This window comes from Podarcis liolepis, assembly GCF_965112155.1.
Source record: "Podarcis liolepis genome assembly, chromosome: 7".
NCBI lineage: Eukaryota > Metazoa > Chordata > Lepidosauria > Squamata > Lacertidae > Podarcis > Podarcis liolepis.
In genome coordinates, this window is record NC_139561.1 from 12,583,739 (window position 1) to 12,602,796 (window position 19,058).

At 49.5% G+C, this 19,058-nt stretch overlaps 1 protein-coding gene across 8 annotated transcripts in view; it reads left to right on the top strand.

Annotated features, from left to right (window-relative positions):
- ECE1 (endothelin converting enzyme 1) overlaps positions 1-19,058 on the top strand; it is a 77,790-nt gene that overhangs the window by 9,914 nt on the left and 48,818 nt on the right. The window contains exon 1 of one of the 8 annotated variants that reach the window (XM_083514644.1): positions 3,748-3,884. The exons of 5 other annotated variants lie outside the window; for them this stretch is intronic. The gene's annotated coding sequence lies outside the window, so the exon portion shown is untranslated. Of the gene's footprint in view, positions 1-3,747; positions 3,885-14,804; positions 15,119-19,058 lie in introns of those variants that run through there. 2 more of the 8 variants (XM_083514643.1, XR_014528747.1) reach the window with 2 other exon arrangements.

Below are 19,058 nucleotides of genomic sequence, written 5' to 3' on the forward strand. Positions count from 1 at the left end.
CACCCCCCAAAATGAGCAAAAGTGCAGACAAAAAGGAGGCACCTTCTCTCCCCAGAAGACAAGATAGTTTGGGGTGGTCACTAAGGCTGGGGTATATATCACCCTGTACCGGTTTGAAGTCCATATCGGGATACCAGTTTCATAATTTTTGACTTGGTGATATATCATGAAACATGATGTGTGTGCTATGCAAAAATCACAATGTGGGGAAAACCGTGAAGCCAGCCAGTGCCTCTACAGATCTCTATCCTTATTTCAGGCATCGTGATACATTGGTATATTGCGATGTTTAACTGGTGATATATCACAGTGTTGAAAGCCAGATATTGCCCAGCCCTAGTCATCAGGAACCTCGGGGTTACGGGTGCTGTGATGGTGATGGGCACCATAGAATCGTAAGAGTTGGAAGGGGCTCTGAGCATCATCTAGTCCAGTGTTTCCCAATCTTGGGCCTCCAGCTGTTTTTGAACTACAATTCCCATCATCCCTGACCACTGGTCTTGTTAGCTAGGGATGATGGGAGTTGTAGTCCAAAAACAGCTGGAGGCCCAAGGTTGGGAAACACTGATAGTCCAACCCCCTGCAATGCAGGGATATGTAGCTGTCCATATTGACCTCTGGGTGAAACGGACGAGCCTTTGGCCTGATCCAGCAGGGCTGCTCTTACCCCCTCAACACCATGTCCTAACATCTGTTGAGACAGAAGCAGCCAGGATGTCGGAAGGACAGTTCCGGTCAGGCCCGCCTGCCGCAGTCTCGGAGTCTGGGCTTGGGACCAGCCACATGCCCTGTGCCCATCTCTGTGCAAAAATGTTGCGTTTGTAAGATTGGGAGGAAAATAGCACTTGTGCGTCTGAATGAAAGGTTTTGAATAGCCTTGCAGAGAGTAGACTCAGGTGTTTGGACGGAGCGAGGATTTTTAAAGCGTCCCGCTTTTTGCTTAGGACGGCAACAAAGGACACTTGCAATCATAAAGCGTTTTGAGGCTTAGCCTGATGACAGAAGCCAATTAGGTTAATTCTCGCTGAGAAACAATGGCATTTTTTGTCTTTTTAAAGTGGCGTGTTGTTATAGCTTTCTGACAAATGTAGAGGTTTTGCAGTTGTTGAGGTTTTAGAGTAGCCTTCCTCAACTCGGTGCCCTCCAGGTAAATTTGAACTACAGTTCCCAGAGAGCCCAAGATGGCTTAGGTTGATGGGAGCTGTAGTTTGAAACATCTGAAGGACACCAGGTTCAGGAGTTCTGTGCTGGAGTGTTAGTATTGGACTATGGCCTTTCAGGTTTGCTGTGGCTACAGATATACTGCTTTGAGCTTGGGATATGAATATGATGAAGAATCTTCAGTGATACCTTTCTATAAATGGGCATGTGATTCCCTGGACCTTCTATTCTCATTGATCTTCGCCGTGGAAGGCCCTCCATGTGACAGGAACAGAGGAAGGAGAGGGCCTTGAAGGCTCCCAGCTTTATATTCTAACTTTCCTCCTTTGGAGGCAACTCAGGAAGCTATTTTGAGACAGGGTAGAGGAGAGTTTGCAAAGGGATTGCAAGGAAGGAAGAGTTTAAAATACTGGAGTAAGAATAAAAAAAACCGCTCTTGAGATTCTCTTCTTGTGTATCTCCTGAAACAGCAGGAGCAGCCTCTCTGTAACCATGACATTTTAAAAACGAATTTATTTTAAAAGAGAAACGAATGAAAAAAAGTCAGAGCAGCTGTTTATAAAAACGAGCAGGCAGCTGTAAATCTGCCTTCCCACCCATGCGTCAGAGTGGAGTCCTGCGGTGTGTGCATTTGTGTGGCCCAGGAACATTTCTCAGGTTTGTGGGCTCGGCTGGCTGCTGACCCTCCTTGCAAGCAGAGACCCCCAGGAATGCTGGCTGTTGCTCCGGCTGCCCCTTCTCTGTGGTGGTGGTGGGGTGCCTGCCTGCCTGCCTGCCTGCCTGCCTGCTTGCTTGCTTGCCTGCCTGGTGACCTTTGCTCCTCGCAAGAGAGGCTGTTTTGCAGAAGGAGGGCAGAGGCCCTTTTGTTGTCCAGCCCCCGGGGAGGCCACTTTTGCTGCCTGCTTTTCCAAGAAAGAGTCGCCTGCCTATCGCGCCCCCGGATTGAAGTTGGATGAGTTAGTTTTGCGAGGAAAGGGTGGGTGGAGAAGCAGGAGGGAAACATCAGCAACCCCCCAACCCTTGAGCTCTGACGCAGTTCGTTGACGTGGGTTTGTATTGTGCCAAGGAGAAACCAAACAGTGGTGGGGTTTGCATGCAGTGAAGGGGGGGGCAGACTCCGAGCCTGACATCTGGGGCTGCTGTTCAGTAGTTGCCTGCAAATTTCGTAGCTCAGTCTGTGCAGAGCTTTCCTCCCGAACTGCAAAAAAAAAAAGGGCCTTCCAGGGCTTCTCTATATCTCTTGGAAACGTCATTTCCCATGGCTTGTCTTTCCAAGGGCTCCCTAAAATAAAGGGGTTTGTCCTGCTCAGAGCAGACTCGCTGCATTTCTTTTGTATCTTTATGTCTTAAAATTTGTACACTGCTTGACGGCTTTAAAAAGTCCTCAAAGCTGTTCTGCAAAAAAATAAAATAAAAATAGAATAGTTGCTGATAAAAACTAACCACAATAATTCTAAAGCATCTGAAAAGTTGAAATGACAGTAGATGAGAAACAGGTCAAGACTCAACTTTCTGGACAGACTTCGAATCCTAGAAGGGACCCCCCGGGGTCATCTAGTCCAGCCCCCTGCAATGCAGGAATCACAACCAAAGCGTCCAGGACAGATGGTCATCCAGTCTCTGTTCAAAAACCTCCAGTGAAGGAGAGTCCACCACCTTCTGAGGGTGCTCTGACTGTCAGAACGTTCTTCCTGATGTTGAGACGGAATCCCTTTTCTTGTGACTTGAATCCATTGGTTCGGGTCTTCCCCTCTGGAGCAGGAGAAAATAAAGTTTGTGCCATCTTCCATGTGACAACCCTTAAGGCAGGGGCAGGCAAACTAAGGCCTGGGGGCCGGATCCGGCCTGCGGACAGTCTGGGAATCAGTGTGTTTTTACATGAGTAGAATATATCCTTTTATTTAAAACGCACCTCTGGGTTATTTGTGGGGCCTGCCCGGTGTTTTACATGAGTAGAATGTGTGCTTTTATTTAAAATTCATCTCTGGGTTATTTGTGGGGCATAGGAATTCGTTCATCCCCCCCCCCCCCAAATATATATATATATATAGTCTGGCCCACCACATGGTCTGAGGGACTGTGGACCGGCCCATGGCTGAAAAGGGTTGCTGACCCCTGCCTTAAGGTATTTGAAGACGGCTATCATATCTCCTTTCAGTCTCCTTTTCCAACTCTGCAGTATGCTTTTTGAGGCGAGCCTACCAGAACTCCAAATGGGGTTGCAGCACAGATTTGTATAGTGGCGTTATGAGAAGGCATCTGGCCCCAGTTGTGATGCTGGCTCAGCCCCAGTGGTTCTGGGAGGTTTGCAGAGTCTTCCCAGTGGCATAGCGTGGGGGTGCAGGGGGGGCCGGCCGCACCGGGCACAACATCTGGGTGTTAGGGTTAGGGGGCGCAAATTACTTGCCTTGCCCCGGGTGCTGACAACCCACGCTACGCCACTGAGTCTTCCATCAGAAAGGATGGGAAAGGATGGCTTCCTTTTGCTGTTTTTCTCCTTCTCTGTGTGTTTTTGTTTAGCTTATTTTTATCTTACTGTATTATGAAAACGTTTTAATAATTTTTATTTTTTATTTTTAAAAAAAGGTTAGTAGAGCATGGGTTGTGGGTTCGAGCTTCCTGCACTGGACTAGAGGAGACCCGGGGTCCCTTCCAACTCTACAAATCTTTGAGTTCATGATGGAGAAGGGAGCCAAGCCAGGTTGAGAACAAACAGCAAGGAAGTGGGGTGGATGACAATTATCTAACTCTCCCTGATAAGGAGCTATTGACAGGAGATGGGCGCATTTGCATGGGCGATAATGGGCTACTGTTTGCAGAGCTGGGCTCCGGTGCTCCTGTGCCTGGGCCAAGAGGCATCAGTGAGTGCCCTGTGTGCCAGGGCTTGCCTGGCCCTTTGAAAAGGCGGCACCCGTCTCCCGAGCGTCATGAGTCGCCGTCCCCTGCGGGCTTTCCCCCCAGCCCAAGAGCACGTGCTGAATCCAACATCAGAACGACACCATTGTGGCCTAATGTTTAGAGCAGGGGTAGGCAACCTAAGGCCTGGGGGTGAGGTGTGGCCCAGTCGCCTTCTAAATCCGGCCCGCGGACGGTCTGGGAATCAGCATGTTTTTTCATGAGTAGAATGTGTCCTTTTTTAAAAAAATGCATCTCTGAGTTATTTGTGGGGCCTGCCTGGTGTTTTTACATGAGTAGAATGTGTCCTTTTATTTAAAATGCATCTCTGGGTTATTTGTGGAGCATAGGAATTCGTTCATTTCCCCCACCACCAAATGGTCTGAGGGACAGTGGACCGGCCCACGGCTGAAGAAGGTTGCTGACCCCTGGTTCAGAGTGTCAGTCTGGGAGAGACCAGTGGTCAAATCCATCCACCCTCCACTCAGCTACAAAGCTTGCTTCGTAACACTGGGGCCACTCACTGCGTTCTCTCGGCCTAAGCTACCTTGCAAGGTTGTTGTGGGCATTAACTGAGCAGGGGAAGAACCACACACACTGCCTTAAGCCCCCTGGAGGACAAACCTGGGGTGCCAATGCAATAAATAAAGCCCTAACTTAGCCGTGCCCATTCATTTTATTTTATTTTTTATTCCGTATGCCCCCACATTTTCCCCAGTGTTCGAAATTAGTCAGAAATTAAATGGAAAGCAAAATGTCACTTAAGAGGTGGATCTGAAATATTTCCATTGGCGCTTGAATTAGTTTTATGCTGGATTGTTTTATTTGGTGTTTTAATGTTTTGTAAACGGCTTTGAGATTTGTTCTCTAAAATATAAAATGGTATAGAAATGTTAACAACAACAACAACAACAACAACAACAATAATCAATGGGGGAACAGCTCCTAGACATTCCTTTGTGGCAGCTGCAGCCCAGGTTTAAGGTGCCATTTGGCTATTACCATATTTTTCGCCCTATAGGACGCACCGGCCCATAGGACGCACCTAGTTTCCAGGGGGGGGAAATGAAAGGAAAAAATATGATTTCCCCCCCGCAGCTCTGGGAGCAGTGGACAGGCTGCACGCAGCCTGTGCACTACTCCAAGACCTTCTCCCTGCTTTTGCGGGAGGTGGCAGAATTCCCCCATCTCCCGCAAAAGCCCGCAGGAGGGAGAAGGGACTGACTCGGCCAGTCAGTCCCCTCTCCCTCCTTGGGGAAAAGCCCCCAAGAGCCGCTCGCTCTTTAAAGGGTGTGCGGCTCCTGCGGGCTTTTGCGGGAGGTGGGGGAATCCCCCCTCGGAGAAAAGCCAGCAGAAGCCGCGGAGCCCCTTTAAAGAGCACACGGCTTTTGCCTGCTTTTGCACGAGGTGGGGGAATTCCCCCATCTCCCGCAAAAGCCCAAAGGAGGGTTGGAGAGTAGCGGCAAGGCGTCGCGCGCCTTCCCGCTGCCCCCCATCCTCTGGGGCTGGTGATGGGGGAAGCGCTGCTTTCCCCACCGCCAGCCTCAAACCCGGGTTGGAGAGTAGCGGCAAGGCGTCGCGCGCCTTCCCGCTGCCCCCCATCCTCTGGGGCTGGTGATGGGGGAAGCGCTGCTTTCCCCACCGCCAGCCTCAAAGAGCAGACTCTCCTGGCTTCAGTGGAAGCAACGCGAAGGCTCCGGAGCGCAGGCTTCGGAGGCTTCGCGTTGCTATCGCTGAAGCTAAGGAGTCTGCATTCGCCCCATAAGACGCACACACATTTCCCCTTCATTTTTGGAGGGGGAAAAGTGCGTCTTATAGGGTGAAAAATACGGTAGATTATTTATCTGAGTCTCTAACACTGTTCTTCCTCACCCTACCCCCAAGGAGCTCCAGGTGACATACATGGTTCCCCCATCCTCGTTCAAGCCCCACAACAAACAACCCTGCGAGGTAGGTTGGGCTGAGAGGCAATGACTGGTCCAATATCGCACCCAGCTTGAACCCTGGTCTCTCCCAGGTCTTAGTCCAGTGCTTTAACCACTGCACCACACTGCCAAACTGGGGGCTGGGCTGCCATATCCCCCACCATTGACAGATGGGAAGAAAGTAGTCTAACTCATTCTACTTTATTCCCAGGCTGTACACGAGGTAGTGGGCGGCAAGGGGGCCACTTGCCAGCACACACGGTCTCTCTCTGTCCCCTTGCTTTGTGGGGTGTCAGGGGCAGGAGGGGGCAAGAGAATAGGCCTGGGGCCCTTCCTACGTGTGATGCTTCAAACACCTTTTCAGGCGTAGAGGAACTGAGCAGGGCAGCCCTCCAGCCTCTTAGACTTCAGCCAGGCTTAAAAGAGCCTTAAGGCAGAGAAAGAAGGATGAGCAGGAGCCTGGAAGGCTAAGCCTGGCTGTTCTGTATTGGGGTGGGGAATCCTTTCCTGGAGAAAGAGGGTCTCCTTGGATACTCTAGCCCTGCATTTCATGTGCGGTCCCCCCCCCCCCCAACGCAAGCAACTGCTAGCAAAAATAACTCATGCAAAAGCTCTCATGAAGCTGTACTTTCAATGCGTTCCTCTTTCTTGCAGTCAGTTGGATCGTTCCTTTGGGGTGGGTGAGGAACACGAGTTGCTTTTAAGGGGAGCCATGGATTTTGGCAGGGGAACTTCTGCGGAGAAAGGGAATGTGGGGGCCTCTGGTAGCCCTGCGCTTTTTGAAGGCTGCCCTACGCTGATGAGGGCAAACATGAGCTGAGTCCAGCTGGCTTTGGGGAGTGGGTGGTCAGTGTCTTCCAAATGGGGGGGGGCAGCCCTAACAGGCCCTTGAGAAAGTACTCTGAAATCCTTCCCTGCTCATTGGTCAAGTTGTGGGTGTCCATCCACCCCTGCCTCCTTCAATAATTTGGGACAAGCAGTTCAAAAACAATTTGCAAAACCGGGATAAAGAACCGTCTCCAAAGCCTTGTTGGGGGGGGGCGGAGGAAGGAGTGAGAGGCAGTGCTTAGGCATTTCCTTCTCCACCCAACTCTTTCGTGTTTGGCAAAAGCAGAAGGTGCAGTAAGGATTCAGGGATCCAAAAAACAAAAGCCCTGGAGCCAAGCCACATCTCTTTGCCAGCTTAGGGAAATCCTTTGGTGCACTCCGGGTGTGTAACACCTCCCTCTCTTCAGGGCAAGCTTAAAACATGCTCTGTAAGCTGCGGATGGGAGCCTTCCCACTGGTGCAGCTATGGGAGCCGTCAGAAGGGACTCAGCACGTTATTTCCCCCTAAGGAATACTGGGAACTGTAGTTTGAGGGTGCTTGGAATTATAGCTCCATGAGGGGGTATGCTATGGTTCCCAGGATTTTGGAGGGAGGAGGAGAAGGGAGTTTTATATGTGGTTTAGTGTGCATGCTGCTTCCCTCTCTCCTCAGTCCCTGCCTCCCCCCCCCAAAAAAAACCCCTCCTTCCTGTCCAGAATTTTTCAGCAGGAGGGAGTGCCTTTCCCCAGGAAACAGAGTGTTGGCAATGAGTTTCCAAGATTCATAGACTCTGAATTGGAAGGAACCAGAAAGGATCATCTAATCAAACTACCTACAAGGCAAGAATCACAACTGAAATGATCACATGACAGGTGGCCTCCCAAACTCCGTTAAAAAAAACTCCAATGACAGGGGAGGCCACCCCAGAAGCTGTACGGTTTTGGGGGAACCAGGCCCTGCCATAAGCCCAGAGTGTTCAGTAAGACTCGGACTTGCTGTCTTTCACCTGGCCATCTAGCAGGTCAAGCTTAGAATTGGAAGCTTCTGAGTTTCCCTGGAATCAATTAACAGACTTTGTAGACTGCACAGTAATAACAATAGTAAGCACTTTGCATGAAGCAGGGTAAAATGTTTATCAAAAATACAGATAATATCGGTAAGAGTTGATTTGCTTGGGTTGGCTTGCTGAAGCAAAGGGCTGAATCCAACAAAAGCCTGCTCTGTTTAGGACTCGCATTGAATACACCCTGAAGCCTTGTACCCAGAATCAGTCCTACTTGGAGGAAACTCGTTGAAATTAATTGATACAGCCCAGCATTTTAAAGCGGGCACTTTAAGTGAATATTACTTGATGTCAAGAGGCAGGGAGTTCCAAAGCTTGCCGTCCTGAAAGAGGAGCTCCTTGCAGATGCTGAACAAACGTTAGGTGGTGCTTGGGAAAGTGTCCCCCCCCCCCCCCCAGTGTTCATATCCTGCTCTTCAACAATAGGTAGAAGAAGAAGAAGAAGAGTTTGGATTTGATATCCCGCCTTTCACTCCCCTTCAGGAGTCTCAAAGCGGCTAACATTCTCCTTTCCCTTCCTCCCCCACAACAAACACTCTGTGAGGTGAGTGGGGCTGAGAGACTTCAGAGAAGTGTGACTGGCCCAAGGTCACCCAGCAGCTGCATGTGGAGGAGCGGAGACACGAACCCGGTTCATCAGATTACGAGACTCCCACTCTTAACCACTACACCACACTGGTACCCAGAGAAGCGTGCAGAAAAGGAGAATAAACAAACATTAGTAGAATAGAAAATGGCAAGAATGAGCTGAGATGGGATCTCCTGCATTGTTTGGGTCTAAGTTTACACGGGCAGGACGGGAGCAGGGGAGAAGTTTGCATGTGTTGCAAAAGTGCACAGCTTTAGGGTTTGCACAGGAACCACATTGCCCTTTTGTCTGACACTGGCGTTTCCCACGTCTGAGGGTTTTGAGGTTCCTTACGAAATCCACAAGCCCTGTTCAGTGCCTTGGGGGAGGACTATTTCCTCTTCCTTCTGATCTAGGCTTGCCCTCCCGACAATGTCCCACGCCTGGCTTCTAGCAATGTTGGAGAATTCTGCCAGGAACGGAAACAGGAGTAGAGATTGCTGTGATTGGCATTTTCGTTGGAAGTTCTGGAGTAGCATTTGCTGCTGTTGTTTTCTAGCCCACAAACTTTACGTAAACTTTTCTGGGTCATTTTTCCCTTTCCGCTGAGATGCACTGAATTTGGCTAAGTAGTTAATCACATTCATTGCGAACGACCATGTAGGTTTTGCCGAACCGTAGCAGAAGGGAGACGCTGTGGGTTGGGATGAGCACAGAACAGGATGGAAATTTCTGCTCCCTTACATCCCATTTTCCCTTTAGAAGATGTGCTTGAGGCGGGGGGGGGGGTGTTTTCATCAGTGTGGGTCGGTGGAGCCCCCAACGTGGCTTTGTGGGTTGCCAGTGGAGGAACTCCTGCTTAAACTTCCTTAGACTCTTCTTCCCCACGCCAAAGCTCAGAGAGGACACTTTATCTTCTAGGAATCTGGGGATCTCGCTGGAGTACCTCCTCACTACCCAACCAGCCCTGGCTTGCCTTGGCTGTTCCAGAGGCTGATTTCCTTCTGGCTGGCTGCGACCTGATTAAGTGTGTGTGTGTGTTTGGCAGCAAGGGCGGGGGGGGGAGATGTTTTGGCTGGGCATCTCCACGCACAGCCGTAAGTCCGTAAGTCTGTGTAATGAGCCTGGCAGGTGGCAAAAGCTCTTTGCCTGAGCCAAGGCGGCTGGCGCTCAGAGCCAAGCTTCTGGGGCACTGATCCAAGAGGTGGGGAGAGGAGGGAGGACGCCTCGCATGCTCTCTCTCTCTCTCTTTCCCTTGGTCCATCAGGTAAGCTCAGGAGAGGCGGGGGTTTTGCTCAAGGCAGCTGCTTTAGATACCAAACCCCTCAGTTGTTTTCATGGGAACAACAACCAAGAGACAAGTTGTGTTGGGACACAGAAAGCTCCCTTCTCAGCTGCCACCAGATCCTTGGTCCCTCTAGCTCAGTGACTGGCACTGACTGGCAGCAGCTCTCCAGAGTTTCAGATTGTGAGAGGGCCTTTCTCAACCTTGCCTCAAGATGCTGCTGGGGGATTGAAGCTGCCACCTTCTGAACGCAGGGCACCACTGAGCTAGGGCCTTGTTGGGTGTGCTTAGGGGGAGGATTTTGGTTGTGGGGACAGCTTCCCTGCAGTAAAGTTGTTGCTTCATTGCAAATGGCACTATCTGCACCTCCTCTCCCTCTCCAAGCCAAGAGGATGAGACCACTAGAAACAGCAGCTGGATGGAGGCAGTCATCCTTCTGAATCCAATTGCAGGTTTCCCATGATTGGCCACTAAGGGAACAGGAGTCTGGACTAGATGGGCCATTGGCTGTTACATCAAGGAGGACAAGGACATTCATTGAAGAGAGGACAATTGAGGCCTACTAGCCACAGTGGCTATGCTCTGCCTCCAGTCCCATGTTCGAAATTTGCCAGCTGCATTTTGCACCTGGCTGCGGGTAGCGCTGTGGGTTAAACCACAGAGCCTAGGGCTTGCTGATCAGAAGGTCGGCGGTTCGATTCCCGCAACGGGGTGAGCTCCCATTGCTCGGTCCCAGCTCCTGCCAACCTAGCAGTTTGAAAGCACGTCAAAAGTGCAAGTAGATAAATAGGTACCGCTCTGGTGGGAATGTAAACGGTTCTCCAGAAGCAGCTTAGTCATGCTGGCCACATGACCCAGAAGCTGTACGCCGGCATCCTCGGCCAATAAAGTGAGATGAGCGCCGCAACCCCAGAGTCGTCCGCGACTGGACCTAATGGTCAGGGGTCCCTTTACCCCTTTACCTATTGGCCACTTGCAGCCAAGTGAAGATACATGGGCACCAGAATGGAGCCTGACATCTCCATCTGGGGGTGCATACCTGTGGATCCTTGGATCTGGACTGCCTTCACACACTTAACACCACATCCAGTAGAAATCTACCAGAATGAATTTCAGGAACCAAAAGGCCTTTTCTGTGCAGCCTGAGCAGGAGCAGTGAACAACATTATAGTTAATTGTTGCAGCCAGCACTTCCCCCCTCCCTAGAAAATTAGGTTTCAGTGCTGCATACATTTGAGTACCCCTTGGGGGGGAAATCACTGGTTGTAGCCTGTCTACACTTCCCCTAACCCACCGTACTGCCCTGCTCACTGTTGTGAAGAATATTCTTACGTTTTGAATGGTCCGTGTCACCATTAAGAAAAAGAGGTCAGAAAAGGACACTATATATGTGGGACTGCCCTTGGATCGAGTGATTTTTCTTCTTTCAGTTCTGAAAGCTCTTAACCTAGCTCAAGATTGCCATCTGATTTAGCAAGTTGTTTTAACTGAGAATCAATCACAGCCAGTCCATCGCTTGAAAAATAAGACTTTTAGAGCCATCTTGTCCCAAAATGGCAACTAGACATCCCATTTTGGTGCCTGCAATCTAGGATTATGGAGCAATTTGGGGTCTAGCTTGCGTATCTGAGTTTCTGACACAGACCCTCCACAGTTGGACGGTGAATCCCGGCTGCCGGAAGCCACGGGAGGGGAGAGGGCTGTTATGGTCCAGTTGCAGGTTTCCCGCGGGTATCTGGTTGGCCACTGTGAGAGCAGGATTCTGGATCAAATGGGCCACTGGTCTGATCCACTGGCCTGATCTACATCCTTCCTTATCCCTGTATCCAGAGATAACCACATCCCACCAGTTCTCTCCATTCCACCAGGTTCCCATTACGCCACTTTGTACATTCTAATATTTTGAGAGAGCGCCAGTGGCTAGAAAGACCAGTGGGGTAGCTTTTTTGTTTTTTTAGAATTATTGCTACTTTTATATCCCACATTTGCTCCAGTGCAATATCCCCCACCCCTCCTTCTGCCCCGAGCATCACGTCTTTTAAGTGCCAGGCTAAGACAACCAAGCATTTTTTTTTAAAATGCTATTTATTAAAGTTTCAAAGAAAAAATTACATAAATAAAAAGAGGGGGGGGAGAAAAAGAAATAAAAAGGGAAAAAATACAAAATACAGAAAAAAGATAAAAAACACTTAAAAAAACACATCAATCTTTCCATGCCTTACATTTCATTTCCTTACTTCCCTGACCTCCTCACACCTCCCTTTTTTGTATTCCAGTTCTGTTAGTTACTTCAGCAATTCCTTTCCCTCTTTGTTTTTGTCTTAATCCTTTAACTTAATATATTATAACTTTGAATTTTCACCTGTTAACAATCCATTTTTACATACGCCTTTATAACATTACTGCTAAAACCACTTAACTTCATTCTGACGTCATTCTAACATTCATTAATTTTGCAATATTTCTGTAAATAGTCTTTAAATTTCTTCCAGTCTTCTTCCACCGACTCTTCTCCCTGGTCTCGGATTCTGCCAGTCATTTCTGCCAGTTCCATATAGTCCATCACCTTCATCTGCCATTCTTCCAGAGTGGGTAAATCTTGTGTCTTCCAATACAGTGGTGCCTCGCAAGACGAATGCCTCGCAAGACGGAAAACTCGCTAGACGAAAGAGTTTTCTGTTTTGGAGGTGCTTCGCAAAACAAATTTCCTATGGGCTTGCTTCGCAAGACGACAATGCCTTGCGAGTTCCTGCGGGGTTTTCCCCCCCCCCCCTTTTCCAAGCCGCTAAGCCGCTTATCAGCTGATCCGATCAGCAGATAAGCCGCTAATAGCGCTAATCCACTAATTCGTCAATGGGCTTGCTTCGCAAGACGAAAAAACCGCTAGACGAAGAGAATCACAGAACGGATTCTTTTTGTCTTGCGAGGCACCACTGTACTTTGCAATAAGTATTCTTGCTGCTGTTGTGGCATACATAAAGAAAGTTATGTCCTTCTTTAGCACCATTTGGCCGACCATGCCCAGGAGAAAGACCTCTGGTTTCTTTAGGAAGGTATATTTACATACCTTTTTCATTTCATTATAGATCATCTCCCAGAAAGCCTTAATCCTTGGGCATATCCACCAAAGATGAAAGAATGTACCTTCAGTTTCTTTACATTTCCAACATTTATTATCGGGCAAATGATAGATTTTTGCAAGCTTGACTGGTGTCATGTACCACCTGTATATCATTTTCATAATATTCTCTCTTAAGGCATTGCATGCCGTAAACTTCATACCTGTGGTCCATAACTGTTCCCAGTCAGCCATCATTATGTTATGTCCAACATCTTCTGCCCATTTAATCATAGCAGATTTCACCGTTTCATCCTGAGCATTTTAAAATTGGTTATATCTGTCTCCCGCTCGCTCAATGGCAGTGGATGGTTTTTACACCCTTGCTGCTTCATAATTTCAGTTATTTATTTCATGAAAAATTATACACTGCTTGATGTGGGGAGGGGCGGGAGTCAAAGCATGTGATCCCTCCTAGGTTTGTTTTATTTTTAAAAATATAGAAATTACTGTGTACGTCAGTTTCAGATTTTGGAGTATCAGGTGCCACACAAATAAAGCTACAACCATATACAGTCATACCTCGGGATAAATATGCTTCAGGATAAGTATTTTCAGGTTGCGCTCTGCGGCGACCCGGAAGTAACGGAGCACGTTACCATCAGGTTTCGCCACTCGCGCATGCGCAGACAGTCAAAATGACATCATGCGCAGAAGCGGCGACACGCACAGACGCGTCTTAAGTTCTATTCAGGATGCTAACAGGGCTCCGGAATGGATCCCGTTCGCATCCCGAGGTACCACTGTATAATAATAATAATAATAATAATAATAATAATAATAATAATAATAATAATTTATTATTTATACCCCGCCCATCTGGCTGGGTTTCCCCAGCCACTCTGGGCGGCTTCCAAAAGAATATTAAAATACTATGATACATCAAACATTAAAAACTTCCCGAAACAGGGCTGCCTTCAGATGTCTTCTAAAAGTCTGGTAGTTGTTGTTCTCTTTGACATCTGGTGGGAGGGCGTTCCACAGGGAGGGCGCCACTACTGAGAAGGCCCTCTGCCTGGTTCCCTGTAACTTGGCTTCTCGCAGTGAGGGAACCGCCAGAAGGCCCTCGGTGCTGGACCTCAGTGTCCGGGTAGAACGATGGAGGTGGAGACGCTCCTTCAGGTATACTGGACCGAGGCCGTTTAGGGCTTTAAAGGTCAGCACCAACACTTTGAATTGTGCTCAGAAACGTACTGGGAGCCAATGAAGGTCTTTCAGGATTGGTGTTTTATGGTCTCGATGGCCACTCCCAGTCACCAGTCTGGCTGCTGCATTCTGGATTAGTTGTAGTTTCCGGGTCACCTTCAAAGGTAGCCCCACGTAGAGCGCATTGCAGTAGTCCAAGCGGGAGATAACCAGAGCATGCACCACTCTGGTGAGGCAGTCTGCGCACAGGTAGGGTCTCAGCCTACGTACCAGATGGAGCTGGTACACAGCTGCCCTGGACACGGATTTAACCTGCGCCTCCATGGACAGCTGTGAGTCCAAAATGACTCCCACGCTGCGCACCTGGTCCTAATGTCTTTCCAGCAACCCTGCGAGGTAGGCCAGGCCTGGAGGCTGGCTGGCAGCTTTCCTAGGCTCCTGCACTGCCAGCTCCTGTCCTGTACAAGTTTCCATGGACGTTCCTGGAAGCTGCCTTGCACAGAGTCGGCTCAACGCCTACGCTAACCGGCAGTGAAGACTCTCCAGGATTTCAGGCAGGGAATCTTTTCCCGGCCTTGCCTGGAGATGCAGCCATTGGGGATTGAAGCGGGGGGCTTCTGCACGCCAAGCAGCTGCTCGGCTTACAGCGCTTCCCCAAGCAGGCAGCCCCATCTGGCCTCGCAACGCATGCCTTCTGTGGGACGGAGCCTGAGAGTGTACGGCGGTGTCTGTGGGAATGCCGTTAGCCGATTTCCCTCTTTCCCGCAGGTTGCAAAGGATGTTTTCTTCCCCCCCCCCACCAGAGCCACAAGTGTGGAGCCAGCCAGCTCAGAGAGGAAGAGATTAATAAGGGTAGTGCTGTGGGTGGGCAGTGTCTCCGGTTCCAGCAAAGACTGCGAAATCCCGGCAGGGGAAGTGATTCACTGGCCTGGGAATGGCAAAGCCTGCCTTTATCTCCCTTTCGCACCGTTTCCCTCTGGCTGTGAGCTCTGGACGAGGAAGAGGCAGCCCTGCTGTCGCTGCCGGGGACTCTGAATTATCCCAGGCTCTCTTGACGTCTGTGATATTGGAGTGCGAGAAGGAGAGAGAGGGTCCCACAAGTCCCCCCTGATCTACTGGTCTTTCTCACGGGCCAGGCTAACGAACGAGGTGAGCAGGAACGAGGTGAGCAGGGTTTCCCGTTTTCCTTTTTCCCCGAGGCAGCAGAGAAAAGACTTGGAATGCATTTGTGTGGGTTTTTTAAAAATAAAAATAGGAGAATGTGTGTTTAGAACTGTTTTTTTCCTCCCCTGCGCAAAGGAAGTTGTCAGAGACAGATACGCTTGTGCAAACTTGTTCTCCCTCTGCCAAATTTCTAAAAAGGCGGGGTGCCCCCCCCCAATGCTCCTTGGATTGTTTGGGTTGAGCCGTCATGTTTGCATTGGGGTTTATTTGTAGCTGGAGGAGGGCTGCCCCAGAGATTCTGGGGCTTGGCCCTGCCTGTGGCAACCTCCTCCAAGGTTGAGCCCTCTGAGTGATCATAACCAGGCCCAGCCTGCCTGCTAATCGCTTCTGGATAAAAGAACATTTTAACGCCTACTTAACTCCTGTCCAGGCAGCCTCCACCTCACTTTTCCTATCCACAACCTGTATATTAATAGCCAGTCTGTTGCTTCCTGTTGGTTGGCTTGAGTCTCAGAAACGGTGATAGTTTTTTATTTCTTCTTTGTTCCGAAACAAGCAAGGTGGACTTTGTCACCTTGGTGCCACCCTCTTGATAGTGAGGCTCTTCTGTTTGCGAGTTGACCTGGAGCTCAGGTGCTCAGCATGGATAAAATTACAGGTTCGATCCCCGATGGGAACCCTGGGGAGCTTCTGCCAGCCAGGGGAGGCAAAGCTGAACTCACTGTCTTTGTGCTGTTAATACAACTGTTGGGGGGCTTGTAGGAACACCTTGGAGACCTCCAAATATAAGAAGGGAACAAGTGGTGAGGAAATGCCAATGAATGTTCAGTGTTAGAAACTCAGATATATAAGCTAATCACCAAATGGCACCTTAAACCTTGGTTAAGGTCACCGCAACAGAATGTCTGGACGTCATCTTTCCCTCTGCAGTGACATTTATTGTTATTCATTTCATTTTATTTCTGTACGGCTTTATATTAAAAAAGCAACCTTCAAAGCACTTTAAAATATCAAATCAAACCAGAATAAAACAAATTTAAGGAGAATATTTCAGATCCTACTCTTAAGTGGACATTTTGCTTTCCTTGTATTTATTTACCTACCTGCCCCATAGCAGAAGTACTCTAGGAAGGTTGTGTGGTGCAGTGGTTAGAGTGACGGACTAGGACCTGGGACATCAGGGTTCAAATCCCCACTTAGTCATGAAGATCACTGGGTGACCTCGGGCCAATCACAGCCTCTTAACCTACCTCACAGGGTCATTGTAGGGTTTAACTGAGGAAGTGGGGGGAGAACCATGTACTCATTGGAGAAAAAGGTGGGATATAAACGCAGTGAATAAGCTCTTACCTGCTTAGGAAAGCTGGAGGGGTCAGGCAGATGGAGATGTCAGTCACCATCTTGGGCAGCCAGAAATCTCCACCTGGTCGCAGTTGGACCTGCGCTAGTTGCAAAATGCGCCTGGCGCCTGGCTAATTTCTAACGCTGGTGACCCCCTTCTCTCTCCTAGATTTCACCTCCAAACACATTTGCATTGCACCCCCCCTTCACCCCCCCCCCAGACTTTACCCTTCCCCAGCAATACTTTGGAACTAGATTTGGGGAATCCTCAAGGCTTCTCCATGAGGGCCGCAAGAGGACATTGGATTCAAGAAATGACCAGAAAGGAGATTTCGACAAAACACAGTTCTCCCCACTCCTCGTTTAATCCTCACAACAACCTTGGGAGGTAGGTTAGGCTGAGAGGCAGCCACTAGCCCCCCAGGTCATCACCCCTTGAGCTTCATGTGACCAAGTGGGGATTTGAACCCTTGGCCCCCAGGTCCTAGTCCAACATGCTAAGCATGCTGACTCTTGTGCTAAGTGGGGGATGTGGTAGGGGAAATTGGCAAAAGCCACAGGGAAGCTGCTTGAATACAATAGTGCCTCCTGCAGTCTGATGCCTTACCAATGTTTGGGGCTGTAGCTGCTCCTGTTGTGCTGTCTGGGGCTGATGGAAGTTGCCGCTTGGGAAGGATGGAATGCAGCAAGACTGAGCTTGCCCTCGCTTTCCATTGTCAGGACTGTGTCGCCAAAAATTGTTTGAATTGCGCACAGAACTTTGCACCTTCACCAAAACAGGGGCTTTGAAAAAAACACAAAGAGTACTACTGTACTAGTCTCCAGGGGTCTTTTGGAGCTACTGGAACTGGCTCAAGACAAAACAGAAAATGTTGAAAGGGCACGGCCTGCTGTATCCATTTGGCTGCTGGTGCACAGAAGACGAAGCTGGGTTTATCCTTTGGATCGTAGAATTGGAAGGGACCCCCGAGGTGCATCTAGTCCACCTTCCCTGCAATGCAGGAATCCAGCTGAAGAGGAAAGTAATAGTGGTCAGACCTCACCTGGAGTACTGTGTCCAGTTCTGGGCACCACAGTTCAAGAAGGACACTGACAAACTGGAACGTGTCCAGAGGAGGGCAACCAAAATGGTCAAAGGCCTGGAAACGATGCCTTATGAGGAACAGCTAAGGGAGCTGGGCATGTTTAGCCTGGAGAAGAGGAGGTTAAGGGGTGATATGATAGCCATGTTCAAATCTATAAAAGGATGTCACATAGAGGAGGGAGAAAGGTTGTTTTCTGCTGCTCCAGAGAAGCGGACATGGAGCAATGGATCCAAACTACAAGAAAGAAGATTCCACCTAAACATTAGGAAGAACTTCCTGACAGTAAGAGCTGTTTGACAGTGGAATTTGCTGCCAAGGAGTGTGGTGGAGTCTCCTCCTTTGGAGGTCTTTAAGCAGAGGCTTGACAACCATATGTCAGGAGTGCTCTGATGGTGTTTCCTGCTTGGCAGGGGGTTGGACTCGATGGCCCTTGTGGTCTCTTCCAACTCTATGATTCTATGATTCTATGAATCCATGACAGATGGCCATCCAACCTCTGTTTGAAAACCTGCAATAGAGGAGATCTTACCACTTTCTAGAAGATCTTTCTGGTGTTTGTCCCTTGAGTGGTGGATTTGCAGGGGCGGGGGATTCCCCGTTAGGTGTGAAAAGGCTTCCCCTAATTCTGGGGACTTTGTGGAGAAAACCCCAAGCGCCAGAGCCCTCTGTGAAACCCTCCTTTCCAAAGAAGCAGTGCGGATTCTTCTACTTCACCTTCTATCTTCCTTTTCTGGGAAAGTGGAAGTGGAGGTTCCTCTTGTCAACAGTGTCAGCTGCACGGTTTCAGACATCTGGGGCTGGTTTCTCTCCTCCGCCAGCTTCCACGCATGTGACCGCATTTGTTCCACTGCCGTGCAAAATAACTCTCCCTTTCTGCCTGACCCGAGGCCGCAGGGAAAGAGCTTGATGTGAAAGACGTTTGTCCCTTGATGCAACACAAAAAGCCGCTGATTTCCTGTATAAGCTCATGGGGTGTGCGGCAGCCGTGAAGAAACAAATTCCGTGCTAGGGGCCATTAGGAAACAAATTGAAAATAAAAGTGCCAGCATTATAATGCCATTAGACAGATCTATGGTGTAGGCCAGGGGTCGGCAAGGTTTACCTCGCCTGGGCTGGTTCACTCCAACGGAGATCCATCCCTCCATGGGCCGGATTGCACGCACACGTGATTTCCGGCGTCTGCGCAGGTGCAATTTGCAGCGCCGTGGAAGCGAGTCCCTGCGCCGTGCTGCGTGGGTTTAATGCAGCGCATGGGGACTCACCGAGCAGGAGGCTCAGTTCAGTGGCGGCTCATGGGACAGTTAAATGACCCCTGTGGGCTGCTGGTGGCCCACGGGCCTTGGGTTGCCTACCCCTGGTGTAGGCCATGTTTGGAGTACTGTACTCTCTCTGTGTGTTTTGTGAGGGCTGTGCTGTTGGGCTCCAGTGGTTCGCCCTTCGCAGGCGATTTCTGCTCCCTGTAAGGCTTCCCCAAGACAGCAGTTCCTGCTTTTGGCTCA